The sequence below is a fragment of the Gymnodraco acuticeps genome, unplaced genomic scaffold (genome assembly GCF_902827175.1).
Source record: "Gymnodraco acuticeps unplaced genomic scaffold, fGymAcu1.1, whole genome shotgun sequence".
NCBI lineage: Eukaryota > Metazoa > Chordata > Actinopteri > Perciformes > Bathydraconidae > Gymnodraco > Gymnodraco acuticeps.
The window spans coordinates 280,612-299,712 of NW_022989996.1; the positions used below are offsets into that span (position 1 = coordinate 280,612).

General features: G+C 38.6%; 1 long non-coding RNA gene across 1 annotated transcript; it reads right to left on the reverse strand.

Moving 5' to 3' along the window:
- Nucleotides 1-1,032: 1,032 nt before the first annotated feature.
- Nucleotides 1,033-18,800, reverse strand: LOC117544085. Its single transcript, XR_004568648.1, has 3 exons — nt 18,543-18,800; nt 17,986-18,207; nt 1,033-3,279 (listed from the first exon to the last, which is right to left on the reverse strand). It is a non-coding gene; the product is annotated as an uncharacterized LOC117544085 (long non-coding RNA).
- Between the last annotated feature and the right edge of the window lie 301 nt (nt 18,801-19,101).

The window sequence follows — 19,101 nt, forward strand, 5'->3', positions numbered from 1 at the left end:
CAACTGGGTGGTAGATTATGCTATAACAGGCTCACGTCTGCATCTATGAAATTAATATCCATTTGTCATGGAATCCATTTAAGCAGATCCTATGCACTGAATACGATATGTTACATATACATACGTAAATACAATTTTTATTTTATTTGTTTACTTTCTTTATAACCGTGTTTCATGGTAAGCTAATATGACATTGAATCATCTTTGAAATTATTTGCTAAATGTTTGTAGTATTCTGTTTGAAGGAGAAGGTTATCAAAGTTATGCTTTTTAGTCCATCTCTCAATATATGCCAATTTGTTCTCTGAAATTGAGCCCAAGCTTATTTTTGGTCATTTCCCCAGCTGGACACTGAATATCTTATCAAAACTCAAATGTGAATAAATAGCACCTTTTTGAGGACTATTTTCAGCAGCGGATTAATAACCATGTATTTAACTCGAGTGAGTATTGAATATAGCGGAACAGACAAGCAATGGTCTTTAGTAAGAACAATTCATTGTTGGTTTTAAACTATTCCGAGTTTTGATAACAGGAAAGGATAAAATATCACAAGACTTTCAACCTCCCAACTATGTTTGGCTCCCTGCTGCTACTTTCCATTCCTAAAATATGTGGCTGGTCATCCATCATTGCACCTAGTAATTAGCCCTCAGTACCGAGCACTGTACTATAAGTACTTCTGGTTATAAATAATCTCCAATGCTTCACAATTGTAATCTACTGTAGGTCACTGCTGGGTTTACCCAGATGAACATTACTGTAATGCTTTAAAAGCCAGAAACCCAGAACCTGGTATCAACACAGTTGGAAGAGGGGTGTTTACCCAGGAAAAAAGTTGGGTCACTAAAAAGGTGCTTTGCTTTCTCCTTAATTACATGGTACGTCAATCCGTTCATTTGTCAAAGGAAACATATGAAGGGTGGTGTTTATTTCCAGCTCTTGGTTATCTTACATATGTATTTAATTCAAATAATCATTTTTCGTGAAGGTAAGACCATTGTGTGTAATTACTTTTATTTAAAGCATAACATTCCCTAAAAGTCATTCATAAATGCAGATACCTACAGATTACTGATGGAAGCATTCAGAGACATCATATCATTTAAAGTCAGTAAAAGTATTTTGTTCATCACTTTGCACAGCAAAAGCTCAGCCACTCAAAATCACAAAATGTTATCCTAATTGCAAAATCAGAAATTGTAATCCTATTGCAGCCTAACACTTCAAATATTTAGCAGATTATATATGTTTTAATATGGAACTGCTACCCCCGCGACCCGACCACGGATAAGCGGGAGAAGATGGATGGATGGATATTTTTTAATTGCAACTGACACATAAAGAATTCCACTTTAGACTGCCTGAGCATAAACATAGAAGCTGGGAAAAGGCTGTTGCTACTTGATTGCTTTTCCGTGTAAAGAATTAAGAAGGAAAAAACTAACTTTAGTGGAAATTAAATTGTCCGTTGCTCACAATAAATAAATAAAAGTGTTGTGGGTGGATTCTGTGCAGGTAAGTTCTTCCTTTGTTGGTTTTATGTTTGGATACAGGCAGTGCAAATAGGATTACCTGCTCAATGTTTGTTTTTTGACTGAGATCATGCCTGACTCATTTTATCACAAGTTACAAGTTGTTTGCATGACTTTTTTATGGAAGGGAACAGAAACCATATCTGCTAAACACAAAATGTGCATTTGAATAGAAAGCTATATTCTTCTATGTGTCCACAATAATCGATCTTGCCAATAAAAAGATTAAAGAGCCCCATATCTATTTGGTATTATTGAATCATATTTCTGTAAGCTATCTGTGTTCACTGAAGATTTTAAATAAAGATGATGGCGGGAGGGGAGCACCATCACACTGAACTAACTTGGCATTAATGGCATTAGATATCATTTTCTCAATCTTACTGAGCCATAAAATATATATCTATTTCATTCAAATCCCCTTCTCATTGCTCTGGGCATTATGATTAACAATGATCCAAGAAAGATGAAATATTCATTGCGTTCTTTCATTTTTGCCACTTGTACATTAGATGTTTTTGTTGTAAAATGAACTTCTCCTTCAGTGGCTGCTGCCCACTCCACTCTGACTTGGACATTTTTGCCTGAAATTGCAACTGCCTGGAGATTTAATCACATATGTGAAGTGTTGTGATACAAGTCCCCTGGCAACCAGTTCCCCTCGTTTACCTATAATTCATCTCTTTGTCACTAAGGCCCCTCTTTAGTCTGCAGGCTAGATATACAGCTTCTGAACATGCTTCATGCAAACATGATGTGTTGAATGTATGCATTAAAAAGCTATGAATCAATCACACTCGGTGGAAAACAACCGTCAGAGTCTCCTTAGCAGAATGGCTCACTCTCCAACTCATGCCTAGAGGTGTTTTAACTTTCTTACATGACCTTTACAGTTCTTTGTCAAAACTCGAAATTTACGAAAGAATCCCAGGGCAATAGACTTTGGAAAGAGTGTATTTATTTATTTGCAATTGTGTTTTATTATATCAGATTAACTATTAATAAGACTAAATATTGGTGCTGTTTTAGAGATCTATTCTGAATATCAAATGCCATCGCAATAAGCAGAGAGCTTGCATTCATTGACAAAGCTGCTTCACTGTACTGTTGCAAGTTTCTTTAGTGAAATTACTTCATGGGAATATAAAGAGAACGTTGTGCTTGTAATCATTTTTCACATTTTTAAACTGTGCATTTTCCATTGTCTGTATGATATTTAAAAGATGGTCGATTCCACGTTGGAAAAGGAATTGACGTGATATTGTACTTACTGTCAGTCCTTTCACATGAAATATGTCAAACCAATTTATTTGCATATTTCCAGTATTTTGGGACATTTTGGACTTTATGTACTTCTAGATTCTTTTGTAGCACCTGTGCTTTTGACCGCACCCCATGGTCTTCAACATAGAGATGATCGGTTGAGAGAAGACAAAATTAACGCAAAACAGCAGCAAACCTGCACGTGCGCCATGTTTTCCTAAATATAACCAGACATGAATACGCTGTGATCTGAGTTAGGGAAAACATTGTGCAATGCATTCTTAATGCAAATGTTTTACAACTTGATTGTAAACTCTTTTTTTTAAGAGTTGTTTCGAATAAATATTCAGAGTTTTCTGCTACATTATCAACTAGCAAGACTGCATTACAGTACAATGATTTATTAAGTTTGACATTTACAGTATTATTTTGTTGAGGTGTGATGTCATGTCGGCCATCCAAACAGCCCAACAGCCTTTTTCTATGAAAAAAAAGCAGAACAAAGCTTTTATTTAATGAGCATTCTGTACAACAGAAACTGAACAACAACATGAATCATCCTCCAGTCAGTGCAATCACTTTACAAATGTATTTTGTGAACTGCCTGTATTCCATTCTACTGACAAACTCAAAGTTCTCAGTCATTAACTACGCACACAATGAAGGCCCAAATCGATACAGGAGTCCTCTGGAGATGTAATCCCTTCTTACTCTAAGCTCTAATCAATGTAACAAGCAGGCTTGCATTCGGTCCAACTTAAGTCTGCATCCAACTGTGTTTACGTACCATTGCCTTCATTTGATTTGTCAGAAATAAAGTTACTTCTTAGAATATTAAGTTTGTTTATTTTCAGAATATATACTCCGCTGATTTACAATGCAAGGTCAATTACCAGATTTTGAAATAATGAGATACGAGAGTGTGTTGAAGAGGTGACATTAAAGCCCTGCTTATTGTGAGATATAAGTGTTTGGCACCGGTGAAAGAGAATATATAAGATATTCAAGTGGCTTGCATAATAAAATAGAGAAAATGGAACTGCTAATGTAGTATAAGAGATATAGAAATATAAACTTTTAATGAACACAAAAGACCAAATCAGCAAAAAATATGAGAACATAGATTGAATGTTGAATGGGAAAAACATAAAAGCATTGTACACAATTTAAACCAATTGATGTTGTGTAATTAACAAGGATAAAATTATGTTTTTAGTGGATGAGTACTCAAGATATAGCTTTAAAATCATTTGACAGTAAGGAGAATACGGTTTTATTATGAAAACTTCGAGACTGGAAACTTTACATGGACGCTGCCGTGTTCTCCTGGCGAGACCTCAAATCATCTTCGTAATATCTGTCAAACTATAGATCCTACACATCCACTGGACCTGGATTCTAAAAGTATATACACTTCTCGCTAGAAATCAAATCAAAAAGCGTTTTAATGACCAAACTATTCCACAATTTAGGATTTTACAGAGAGGGTTATTTGTGAATATACGACCCTCCGTGGCGTTTGCATTCAACGGGAGCACTGGAGGTCGAAAACTTTAAAACGTGATTATAGATCGTAATACGCGCTTGAACAATCGACCTATTTGGTCGCATGAGTTGGAGGACTTGTTGACAAAACTATATTACCGCTCTAAAAGGTTGAAGTCTCAGGAGTGAGCCTGGACTGGTATAGCAGCAAAGCTCGAGTGCTGAAGGCAGTATGAATTTCTCTGGCCAAGCTCCGTGATTGGCACCGGATGGATGAGTCCAGCCTGAGGCAGTCAAGTGTTGCTGGATATCAATCAATGTTGATAAATAGCCCTCTCTACTGCAAACAAATGTCCCCTCTTTTACCACTGATTTAGATGAATCAGCCATAAACATCCAATTGGTCTGGCTTTCTCTCCACTCATCAAAGTACACATGTTAGCTGTCTTTTAGTACCAGAACAAATGTCCTCCAAAACACTGGCAGGCTTAACATTTAATTTCCACACTACATAGGCACCTAAACACCTCTGTGAAGACAGACAGTCATCTCTTACACGTGTTAAACAATGGCATATTAATTTCTCCTGAGTTTATGACTGCCCTTTCTCTCTCTCTCTCTCTCACTATCATTTCCACAATGTCGCAGTAGAAAGGCTGTCAGGGTGAAATCTAAATAGGTAATTATCTGACTTGTGTGAAAGGGGGGAGATTTCCACGTGACCGAGCTAAAATGAAACCCACTGCTCAGCACAGGAATATTAATTGGAGTTCCACCTTGTGTCTGGAGCCTTTATTGGTTCCTCTTGTTTTCCTAAGCAAGCTGAAATGAAAGCAGCTTTTCCATTCATTTACCAGTGATTGTTTACCTAACGGGTTAGCATCTGAAGCGGCTTCATCTCAGGCATTATTGATTGAATCCCAAAACTGACAAGAAATGCAGATATTATTTGTTTTCGTTGTCTGTGTGTGTGTGAGAGAGAGACTGGAGAATGGTTGCCCTGTACTTATCCTTGCTTCTTAATAACTGAGTAACGTCTGTTTCTGGTTGCTTACTGCCCCCAATAGGCCAACACAGTGAAAAATACAACATGAACGACAATGGATTCTTTACACAAGTTCATCCTATACTTGAATCTAATAGCCTTGAAAACATATGTTCTTGGACAAAATAGACCATTGACAAAAATGTAACTTTAATAAATGTACATACTAAATACAGTAGGCTGTATATGTCTGTGGATGTGAACATATATTTAAAAGTCACAAACCGAGTTGGATAATAATATTATTACAATAATATAATATAATATTCATTATAAATTATACATTGATAGTTAACTCAACTTAAATTCAATTAAGTGAGTAAATGTAGATTTTACTGTTAAGAAACAATTAATAGAATTGAATAGCAATTACATTGCTATTTATAATGTTAACCAATTATTAGTAATGGTATCATTGATATTACAGTTAATTGTTGCAAACATTTAAAAAAGATTTGTTATCGATAAGCAGATGATTTAAACATGCAAACTTCATAAAACATTTATAAAACATAATATAGAAATGTGTATAGTCAATAGTTTTTGTTTAACTGTCTATAAAAACATGTGTGGCTCATATAACATTTCAATTGATTGTTTTTTGTTATACCTTGTTGAATAGTTACATACATGTTATAGTTATACTTCGTCATTAGTTAATAATAGTTTTTTGGTCCATGTCAAAAAGTAATGTTTATAGATCCCTAGCTATAAATAAGTAAATGTATAACTTGCTCATCAATAACACATATCTTAAATGTTATAATTCATCCAGAAATGTATTGTAAAAAAGGATTTTACCAATGTAATCATAATCATCATGTCTTATTAATATATAATTAATTTAAGGAATTCATATTACACAAACTAATGATATGATTTTAAAAAGCATTACTTCGAATTAGTGAACATTATTCATGATTGTAACATTGTTTATGAACATTAAAATACAACTTTTAAGTTCAATTAATTTAATATGTATTAATATATATAAAGTGTTACATAACTTACATTTGGCCAGATGTATCCATATTGATTTATTTATAACCATAGGGAATTGTTTAAAACGTGACAGATGCTATTTGTCAGAGTAGGAAAAGCACAGCTGTAAATAATAAAATGTAAGAATGGCCGCATTACATTTAGCTGCTTCAGAGTTAGGGCTCTGGTATTCCGCATGGCATTTATTAGTGGGACGCTTAAATGGAACACAGCCATCGTTATTGTCATCAGTAACACCTGTGCTTTCCTATTATGACAGGTCATAATGTCTGCTGTGAATAAATGCCTAATGAAATGTTGGAGCTTTTGCCAGATGACACAGTAAATGCTAAGTTATACCAATAGGAATACTAATGACAGCACATGGTAAAGTATATCATTCCAATGTACAATATTTAATTTTAAATGTAGATTTTATTATCTTTTTGGTATAGTTAACCTATTACATGTACTGGCACTTTGTGTCACTTGCAACGTTCTCTTGCACTATTTATTTGATCTATTTCTGTTTCTTCGTGCACTTTTTTTTATCATGTTATGTCTTAGGTGTGTTTATGTTGCATTGTTGGAGGAGCCTGGGTCAAGCAAAATCTTGAGAAAATGCAATGATCTACAACAAAAACACAGATAAACGTGTTTGGTATGAGAAGAAGATGATTACAATAATTCATACTGTATAGTGCAGCTTAATAAGGATAAACAAACTTGACAGATTCACATTCTCAGTAACTTATGGTGCACACGAACAGTTCACACGTGCTCCTTATTGATCGTATCACATCTAATTTCTCTCACAGTTGGAGTCTGTCAGATGTGCCTGAGGTCATACACCCTCACTTCCTGTCTCGGTGCGGTGGGGATTCTCTTGACTGTTTGGTAACAAATGATCATCCTCCTGGCTGCCCTCTGAAGCCCAGGCTGAAATAGCCCTCAGTAGCCAGCTCCTTCTCCCATATACACACCTAATGGAGGTGGGAGACGACCGAGATGGATTTCCTCTGTCATTCTCCACTCATGCGTGCCAGACTCTATTTGAAGAGATAAGCCATGTTTGAGTCCAAGTCTCTAATTAGCCATGTGGCCCTTTTTCCTCATTGGGAAAGCTATTATGCTTCCTAATAACAGCTTTCGCCGAGCCCTGAAAGGAAATAACTAACACTCTCAGTTAAGAGAAGGCATTGTTTTGAAGTCCAAAGTAAATGAGAGCACAGGATTGCATTTTGTGGGGATTTGCAAGTATGCAAATAGCATTAGAGGAAGATGCAGTGTGTGTGCATAAGCTAAAGCGCAGCGAAGAGAGACATGCCAGAGAAGTGGGTCTCAGATGATTAAGAGCTGCCTCTTTCCCCAGGCGCCTTTGTCTCTGGAGACACATCATCTTCCTGATAGTTTCTACGCTGAGCTTCGGCCCTGTGACAGATGACAGAGAGAGACGCCCAGCTACTCTTCCCCGTGTCTGGTTCAGGAGGGCAGACCGCTGCATCTAGCTTTATTTATCTTACAAATGACTCTATCTCTAGGCGCTGGTGTTTGACTTCACAGCTAGATGATTGAGAGGGTGTAGACCTGATCTGATCTCCACACTCCCCTCTCCCGGTTGTAATGTTTTCCCTCCTAGACACTTAAAACTCAAAAAGCCTCCTTCCATTAGTTCCAAAACAGGTATTTTTCTCTTCTTGCCAACTCTCATGGAACATGCTGCTAATCACATTTGATATGGTCTGTGTTTCAGTTCCTATTCTATTAAAAGACACCTCTGTGTAATCAAGAAGCCTCTGTGTGTTTCTGTCTTTCATTTCTTTTTTCTTCAAAAGACAAGAACAGGATCCTTCATTTCCTAATTAACCAACACAGGGGTTTGTGGAGGAGAGAAAATAAATTGAAGCATGGATTGTCCTCCGAGTCGAGGCAATTAGCACCTTATCCTTGCCTGCACCGCTACGCAACATCACAGGTTGCCTAAATAGTTGTTTCTGTTCGTTGCCCCGGTGTTTTCTCTTTTTTCTTTCCTTCCCTCCTATGGAGACTGACCTAGATGGATAAGAAATGTCAAGCGTAAGGCAGGTAGAAGATGAGAGAAACAGTGGAGAGAGGAGACAAAAGCAGACCCAAAGCCTGCACTCAGATCCACTCATGCAGAAAATGGAAAGAAAAAAATAAGATCCACTCTTTTCTCTCGGTGCATCCCCGGAGAGGTCACCTTTTCTCACAGTCACATGGTGAAAGCAGTCAGATGTGTGGAAGGTGCCACATCCACTTGTTCTGAAAGATCAAAGCCTAATTACAACCAGAATATTCAATGGTGTTATGGTTTATTGCAGGTTTTTTTTCACCTCTTACACCTCTTGACATGTGTAGAGACCTAACCGGCTCAAAGTATAGGCTAATACTGAGCTCATGCTTTCATGCTGCTTTCTTTCTTCTTATTCTATTTCATTGAGATGAATTTATTGTGTTTTTATTGTGTTGCGCTGTTGGAGGAGCCTGTGACCTAAGATTGTCATCGTCATAACTACAGTGTAGCTATGTACGCATGACCAATAAAAGCCTTGAACCTTGAACCTTGATGAGTGAGTTAAAACGCCTATTAGACAACAGCAGCAACACATTGAAATATTTTAGGACTCGTTATGCTCAAACTGCTGATTAACAGTTTTAACTGCAACATTTCCTTTTAAATTGGTCTTTTAATCGTTTAACCTTATTATAATTATAAAGTTTACTTTTGTTACTAGTATCTTTTTTTGCTGTTGCACATGTTCACTTATATTTTATACGGTTTTATATTGTTGTATCGATTCACTTCTTCTTGTGTGTTATTGTTCCAAGAGGAATCATTATTTTATTGTATTTTATTTAACCTGTAAAATGTAAATGTTGTTGCTATGCTGCATGTAACTGAAAAGGTCATAACATCTGATGCCTGTACTACGAAGCCGGATTTTTGCTTAGCGGGCTAACTTCGGGGAAAACTCGGGGTTTCCGGTCCTATGATGATGGTTCTCTTTTTAGCAGGCTAGATCTCCATGGTAACTTATGCTGAGCGGCAAACTTGCTCCGGAGCAGGTTAGGTGGGAGGTGGGCGTATCTGAAGCTTGGGGATTTTTTGCAAGCAACGCGACCAACAACCAATCACATGAATCTCCCGCCCCCGACATACAAAGCAATAGCAATGTTAAAACGAAGTAAACTAGATATAAAATCCCCAAACAGGCGAAAACCTACCAGTTTCACCCACTGTCTCTGCCACCTCCCTCCATGCCTCGCTCCTCCGGTTTGTATCCCGGTAGATGAACAGAGACTGATCATACAGCACCGGGTGATTCACTACCGCTATAATGAATTTTCCCTCCATTTTTTGGAATATGAGGAAATGACCTGCGTAGTCTCTCCCAGCATACACGCGGTTTGATTGGCTAGCGCTTGTACTGGCAGATTTGCATAAACGGGATTTCATTGCTCAACTTTTGACGCCAGCAATGCTCCACGTCGCTTCCCAAAATGCAGTTCGGCTAAAAGTGACGTCACCCCATTCAAAGTGAATGGGCAGAAGCGTTTGAAGCTTCAACGCACGCCGCTGTGTGGACGGGCCGTAACAGTACGTCCACACAGCAGCGTTTCAAAAATCTTGAAAATCTTGGAGCTGGGCGTGTCTGAAAGCTTGGGGATTTTTTGCGAGCAACGCGACTAACAACCAATCACATGAATCTCCCGCCCCCGACATACAAAGCAAAAAACCCCGGGGATTTTATGCGAGCAATATATATATATATATATAAACTCCCCAAACAGGCGAAAACCTACCAGTTTCACCCACTGTCTCTGCCACCTCCCTCCATGCCTGGTTCCTCCGGTTTGTATCCCGTTAATAGTTCTGGTCGTAAAGAACCGGGTGATTTGCTACCGTAATTTCTCGTTTGGAATATGAGGAAATGAACTGCGGTCTGGTTCTCCCTGCTTACACGCGGTTTGATTGGCTAGCGCTTCTACTGTCAGATTTGCATAAACGTGATTTGATTGGCTGACGCTTCCAGCTCAGCTTCAAAAGTTGAACATTGCTCAACTTTTGAATCCTGGAAATCCTGGAAATCTTCACTTCGCTCCCCCACAATGCAGTTCGGCGAAAAGCGAGGCAAAGTGACGTCATCCCCATTCAAAGTCAATGGGCAGAGAAGCGGTGGAAGATTCGTCTAAAGCTGCTGTGTGGACGTACCGTAAGAGATCAACTCAGTGAAAGCACCGCCTGCTGACCAATCAGAGCTCAGTGTGCAGAGTTTAAAGTGATCAAGTCGTATTACAGGAGAAAGGAAATACAGTTTAAACTGCCGTTGCAGGAAAGACGGCCGGCAAAAATCACAGACTGTGTGAACGTGAACATTTATTGAATATCACCTCCCATCTTCAGAGCAATCCGACTATTATAACATTAGCGTTAAGAAAGCTTAATTAAATATCTGCCACAACAAGCGGATCGAAGTAACAGTACAGTCCGCGGCATATCACATCATAATGTAGGCCTATCATATATCTCCTTATCTGAGTCAGCTGAGCCGTATCTGGCCGTGCAACACTCACAGTGTCACATACTGTATGCAGAAGTATTATTTTAAGCAACACATTACGTTGACGAAACACTCGAGACAAATGTAATTAAAGTCAGATCGTGTCTTAGACGGGGCAGTGATATCATAAACCTGTTAATGTATGCATTCAAACACTTTTTCTTTTGCCAGCTGTATTCACCTTGCAGGTGCAGCTATGTGGCTTTTATCCTGGATAAAGTGTTTAAGTCATGGATGTTTAAAGTTTAACGTCTTCATATGTCTAATATTATGGTTGACTTTTCATTCAGGAAGTATGACGCTGCACTGTCAGTATGCTTCTCCATGTTTGTGATTGGTCGAATGCTTCAAATACCACCCCTCTCATGTGAACGCGCAACCTAACCTACCCTTCAAAACGATAAGTGGAAAACAACTTCAAGGTTGTTGTTTATTTAATACAATGGCATTCATTACCCTGAAAAGACTTCGGTTGAGATTCTCTGAATAATAATAACACTGACAACCCTCTTACACTCAGCTGCCAGTCTATTAAGGACACCTACATCATGTTGCGGCCAAAATCATCTAGAACTAAAACAGATAATTAAATTAAAATAATACAGCCGCTGAGGCACTAGTTAGCGGATCTTACGCAGGGCAATGATCCAGGTCCAGACAAGATTCTCCGTTGTGCATTTTATTCCAATAACAAAATACAACAAACAGGTTTCCTATATCTCTTTTATTTAAAGGAATGGTATGCTCATGACACTCATTTTTAAATAATTATCATCCGATAAAACAGACCAGTCTCTGCCAGTCTTTCTTTTTTTTTTTTTAATCCGATGACATTATCAGTGATTTTAAACTGATTAATTACCGAAATAACATCAACACTGTGGGCGGCGCCATTTTACCGGACGTGACGTAAACCATGCGTTTGGTTTCGAGGACACGTTGATGTTCATGTTATTTACTGTAGTAGTTACTCTCTTCAAATATGCCTCATTGTATCGCGAAACATTGCCACAATTCTGATAGGAACAATCCACGGAATGCTCGGTTCCATCTGTTGCCAAAAGGTAAGCGTAGGAAGTACGTTCGGAGGCAGTGGCAAGCGAAATGTGGCCGGCCCGAACCGAAAGATCCACAGGCGCATGTATGCAGCGAACATTTCAAGTTTCCGGACGACTACTCTGAGAGTATGATAAAACATAACATGAGATTTATTGAACAACCATTACTCAATGGAGATGCAGTACCATCGGTCTTTCTGGTGTCATCACCGACCAGGACACCAGTTCGGCCAGTTGAGAAATCGCCCTCTGCAAGTGTGAAGCGAGGAGGACCAGAAGTAGTGCTCGGAGTAAGAATAAGGTATGTTATAGCGCATTTCCATTGCAGCGGGTAGCCCCGTTTAAACGTCATTTATCGTCCAGGCCAGGCCAGTTTTTGGTGGCCTTTCCATATAGCGTAGTACCGGCTAGTGGGTATTTTCCCCCAGTTTTTCCGGCCCCATAAAACCGTGGTTCTAGGGCCAGGGACAACGAGGCTGAGTATGCTAAACTAGAGAGGGAATCGCTAGCAAGGGTGGTACTACATGCATACATATCTAGTAATCAAAATCATTGTATCTACTAAGTAGTACTAAGTAGGCTCGAACCTGTATGGCTGAATTCCCCCATCCAATCTCTTCATATTGCTCAAAACTTCTTCCTCGGCTGACGAGTCCGAACTCAAATACTCCATGTTTTCGTGTGTTTACAAAGTGAACGCATGGATGACGTCACGACCATCACGTGACTACTGAAAATGGGCAAAATGGCAGCGGCCTGACGGAATATACAGGTTTTGATAAAAAAGAGCTATAAAAACATTATTTACCGGGGAATATCGCTGATTTCTTCAGGGTATGGTTTAAACATAATGTTTCACTAAATACTGAAGTTTTGATTAATTATCTAATGAGTGGAGCATTCCTTTAAGCCTTTCCTATGGCTTTCCTTTGTGTGGCTTGAAACACCCTGGTAAAAAACCGTTTGCCTACTAGTGCTCTGGCTCCCACCTCCACCTGTCTCCAATATATACAATTACACCAGGTGCTCTAATCACCCAGTGCCCAAAACATGCCTTCAAAATAAAAGCATAGAAACTACTTTAACTTATGACACTAACTAAGAATACATATAAATAAATGATAATAATAAACACTATAAACAGCAAGAAAATAAATGTTAAACTATTAAATTGTATAAAGAGATATATATATAGCTCCAACACATCAGCATATTCCTTACCTTCAATTCTGCCTCAAAGGCTGTTTATCATTGTCTCTGATGCTGCTGTGTTGAGTTATATTTAGTTTAAACCTCTTGATATCGAGCGGTTGGGGACAGAATATTGTAAAATGCTACAGCTCACTTTTATTGGGAAATCTGTCGTGGTCTGGCTTTTGTCCTTTGGGGCTGAATTGAATAAGAGTAACATAATTTCCAACTCCAGGGACACCATAGTGACCTTATGGGTCCAAGATAAGGGTCTGTTAAAGAAACACAATATTGCAACCCTATACAAAATATATTATTTCTAAAGTTTTTGAAAAAATATGTCTTAAATATGTGCATACATTTTACAAAAATCCAATGGCTAAATACAAATGTATTTTTGGTCACAATTCTGAGGTGTTTGCTTGCACTATAACCAAACCATTAATCAGAAACCACGAGGTCATGGTGGGTATTGACCTGCTGCTACTGTATGTGTAGAGACCAAGACCTCCTCTGAAGGCAATTTGTCACAATCATAAGTAACTAGCTTGAATTCCACTGGGCTCTCTGTTTCAACAGCGTCTATTTGAGATTTTCTTTCAAACTGTCTGGTTGTCAGCCTTTGGACGTTAAGGTCAAACATGTTCGTTGTAGCTTCATAAGGTGCTCTTTTGATGAGGTTGAGCGTTATCCCTTTACCAATGGCCCCTTTTTAAGTCCCACTGGTTATACCATTAAATCAAGCTTTGCAATGTGGGGAAAAAATGATATTTTTACTTATTTTCACAAAAGCATAAAAACCTGTGTGTGCATGACATTCAGAAGAGGAAATTCAAAAGAGGAGGAACACAAACATTAGGTCATGCTGTGGGCACCAGAGCAAGGTACTACAGATATCATTAAGCTGCCATGTGGTACAAATCACCATAGAGGGCTATAATACAGTAGGAAGGGTGTGGCAAACAACCAAACAAATACTAGTGATGCCCTGCAGTAGAAGCAGTGAATGCACTAATGATGCTTTTTATTTACCTCTCTGTCTTGTATAAATTAACATTCACATACATTTTGGAGACATGCCTTTCTTACTTATTAGCCTAATAATATTTGTTGTCACATCAACCTATCTGCAAAGTCTTTCTTGCCAAGGCAAAGTGGTAATCTTGGGCATACTGCATCTAAAATACTTTGATATCCAATTTGGGCTGCACTCCATTCCTGTCAAATAAAGCCTGCTTTTAATGTCCCACTGGACATTGGTTGTCTTAACATCCAGATGGTTTAACATAATGTGTGGGACTTTGTGTTCAGCTCAAAAGTTAAAAAAATAAGAGATAAAGTATGTGTTTCATTTTTATCCTGACTGGGTCAAGACACGGACCAGATGCTGGCAATTTGCCATGGTAACAGTTGGACGAATCCCAAGCACGGAGCTCCTGTTCGGGACGTAGGCAGCAGAGTGGGCTGAGAGAACGTCTCCTGGGTTCCAGGTAAGGTGTGGAATATTGTTTACTCTTTGCTCACATATGGATAATAGAAATCTCCTACAGGTGTAAAAACACCCAAGGGTACAGCTCACCGTAGAGTGTCATCGATATGGTGAGGAGGTTGACAATGTCCAGGTTGCGTGTCTACCTCGCCAGGCTTTGCTCTTCACAGACGTCTTTCTATGCAGAAAGAAGCAGGACCAGGTGTCTGATAAAGGGTAAAAGAAAGCCTGACGACAGGTGTTTAGAACTCTGATAACAGTAAGGCCCAATCCCAAACCACTCCCTCGACCCTACCCCTCCGTGATGGAGTGAACTCCGTCTCCACACTCGCAGCTCAACAAGGCTCCCTCTGTCAGATGGATGGAGTAAATACAGCAGCAAGCTTTGGGACGGCCTCCCCTCTCTCCGGCAGAAACAGGAAATGCCGTAACTGTATGTAACAACGGTTTCAAATCAGCATCTCTTAGAAAAAAAGTTTAAATGAATAACTCAAATAAAACTCCAAACATCTTTCATTGTGTTTCAAAGCTCTTTTAGTTTTAAACCTGATAAGCTTCTTAGTGTTTGCAACGGTCTGTAAATATAGGCTACACAACTTTATAATAAAATGCACAATTTTACCTTTTTCTAGACTAAACACAGGTATGATCCTAAGTTAAAACATATGAGGTTATCATGAGGTTGTTAACATCGCAGTTTATCAGTGGATGTTTGCTGTAACTACTTTTTAACAGCTTGTTTCCCGACGGACACACACAGCGTGACTCCGGTCAGGTAGAGACCGGTCTCAAGTCAGCATCGCTGCAGACTCGCTGTTTGAGGGCTTGATAGCCCACTCCCCCTCCACACCGTTCCACACTCGTTGCTTTGGAACAGCCCTTAATATGGCGGACCCTCCGCGTGAACGCGCAAACGGAGGGGTAGGGTGTAGGGGGCGGTTTGGGAATGGGCCTTAATCTCTACTATTTTTAAATCAGGGGAATAGGGCCAACCACTCCTTGATGTAGTACTTCTATTATAATTTGAATCCCCACGATAAGTCATCTCATGTTTAGGAACACCGGTCCTCGAAAATTGCTTATGAAGAGTGCATGTGAAGTCATCAAAGGTTAATTGTAAATAAGCCATCTGTATGTCAAATATGTTTTATATGTCTTAAATGATATGATGAATTGGAAATGGGGGACCCTGATGTAAACAAGACAAAAGTCTTTCTCTGGTCTGCATCCCCTTAACAATTGTATGTTTTGAGCTGTACTGTACTGTACCCAATATACAAGCTGTTAATAAACTTTTCAATCAATCAATCAATCAATAATCTCGAAGGAGATTGGCCCACACTGTGACCAGAGGTCTGTAAACAGTTCTGAGATCAAGTAACACATAAGACAACACAAATGGAGCCTTTTCATTAGGGTTGACAGAGGATATCAGGTCCATTTAAAAGGGTCTTATGATATCTAGGAAAATAGTTATAATTAAGTACAAGTAATAATAATGGTAATTATTGATAAAAGCAAGGGGCTTCATTTTATACATAAACACAATTACAGAAATAACGGATGTATTATTGAATGGGAAAACAGATTGAAGTTGCGGCAGGAGGGGAGAAAATCTTGATAGATGGCCAAGCTAACGTTTTTTTTATTATTATGGTCCCAAGGGATTATCTGTGACTGTCAGTGGACCCAACATAGGACTCCAAATAATCTTGGACCTCCAGTCAGAGATGGCAGATTGAACAAATACCAGCTGCCTTCAGATGGCTATAGAGAGTTAACAGTGTACCAAAACATACTAATGTACTACAATAAATGTAAAACAACAACCAACTAAATACCACATTTGGGATATTATTGTAAAGAATAATGAACCGAAATAATCCACTGAGTTAGCAGTTTCACATTTTTCGAATGAGCTCAGGGGGATTAATCAGCATCATTCAGGCTATGATGTGACCAATGGATGTTAGATATGCTTATTATTAATGTATATTCATCCTTGCCCATTGTATTGTTTAAATGCTTTAGAACTATGTGGCTGCTTTTGTATTTATATATGAACAAGAGTCCTGGGAGTTGAGGAGAGATGACCTGAAACCCCTGCGGTAGGTTAGAGTTTACTGATACCATATCTTGCTCAAAACTAAATGGAAAAGTTGGAATCTCTGCAATGAGGGTCAAGTTAAAGAAAAAAAAAAAGAACAACACTTTTTGTAAGAAACTTTGACAACAGAAGTACATTAACTCTCTCCGTAGACATAGCTTTGAGCCAAACCAAGCAGAAACTAAATGAATCAATAGTTGTTATGAACAGCCTCAGAAAAATAATATAAACTCTGCACCCTCCTCCCTCTACAGAGTGTCTGACAGCACCAAGAGAAGTTGTTAGCGGGAAAATGCTCACATCGATCTACTCACACTAACAACGCACAAGTCAGTTAAGTTGATGGGTTTTGAATTCCACAATAATGTGTTTCACCAACTGTTAAACATTCTTGTCTAGCAAATTTTACTACGGGGGAATTGCTTCGACTGTTATTACATATTTTAGAGTTTTTATGTTCCTTGAACTATTTAATTATCTTTTCTCAGTGATGGGCAGGAAAGGAGGGATTACTTAAAAAATATACCATTACAATTGCTAATTAATTTACAAATGTAATCATTAAACTAATCTAAGTATCCCAATACCACAGGAATACAAACTGATCACTCTCCATTACTTTTCAATTACCTCAGGACTCTAAGCCAAATAAATATAGAAATAATATCAGTAAAATGGCTTTCATTTAAGTGGATTACAAAAAAGTGATGCCATGAAGAACTGGAAACTCATGATTCCCACTTGTTTTAAACTGTATCAGTAATCTGATTACGTAACTGTAAAGAAATACACTTTTGTTTAGAAAAGTGCTTTGAAAAGACATTTCTCAGAATCTGAGAAATGTTTTTGATAGAAAAATACTAAGGCTACAAGTGTATTGCCCAGGCAAAATAATGATATATTAACTGTATTTCTTATCAAATAGGGCTTTTACCATATCAACCATCCTAGAATAGAGACGCAATGATACAATGGCCTAAGGTTTAGCAGTTAGCTTTAGCAGAATACCAGTAACATGTTTTCCATCATTCTTCAAGCCTGGTGATAGGGATATCTGAATTTAAATTGACAAAATCCACTTTTTCATGTCTTTTATACATACAAAATGAAAGCAATACACCTCAGTTCATTTTGAGTATGAGGGCATTATGTCTTAAATCAGATACATTTTTAAATGACCTTGCAGGTCATTGCAGCTGTGTGTTCAGGCGCCGTCAGAGCAGAATTTGCAAGGTCAATTTTACTCACCATGGAGAAGCAGGCCTGGAACACATGTGTGCAGAGTTGCATGCATTAGGGCCTGTGTCCACAGAGTGCCATAGCCTTTTTTTCCATTTGTTTCTAATGAGGAGTATGATGCACACTCAAATAGAAGCTCTGCAACCAGCGTCTTTTTTTCGGAACACTTTTTTTGTCCTGGCGCTCCAAGCGCTTGCGGTTGAACATATTTTTAAAAAGCCGGAGAAGTCACTGTTGAGATTGGAAATAGAAGTTATTTTTCTGAGCCGATATACTTCCTTTAATCTGACATATTCTCAAGGTGATAGGCTGTCTTTGAATTCCAGGTCTGTGTCCATGATCACACCAATGTTGACCTTTACAAGGATTCTAATAAATTGAGCGCAGACATTTACATTATAGAAATGTTATGGCAAGGTTAAAGTACATTCAGTAGCTGACCTATAGCTCATTGCAAACACATTGCAGCACATTAAAACCAAGCAACAGTATATCAGTCATAGTATGGTCTTTGTGTTCAACAAAAGCTACTTGCTGATTTCGTGAGGGGCATCAATTCTACTTACTGTATTCATGTGTCTCTTTCTCAGAAAACCTTTTAGATTTCTCCATCAACCAACCACGCACTTTTGTTCCTTTCCCCGAAGCTCTCAGGGCTCCAATTAAAGCCGTCGTACTCCTTGGCTTGTTCTCTACACACTCATACTTCTTGTCCCCACTTTCTTCTGCTCCTATGTTAATGTATGCTTTTCAAACCATAAGGGGACGCCGCTCATCCCCATTGTAATGACCTCCACTGAGACCCATGAAGCTGTTTTTGTAAATCCCCCAGTTGTTTGTTAGAGGACTTTGCTCTTAAATGAACACTCGTGACACAGTGCCATGTGAAGATCAATCCCTTGTTATCCGTTTGAATGCCATCACAGTGGTGCTGACATCCAGATAAGGGGGTCATTTGCAAATGTTACAGAGGACATTGGGTCCCAAAACCTTTTTTTAAGATCCTTTCAAGCACTGCAGTAGCTTATAATTAACCACCATGAAGAGACTTAGGGTACATCCACATCACATATGATCCAATGTGTGCACAAGCTGCCGGATGAGAAAAATATTTACCTCAGCTTC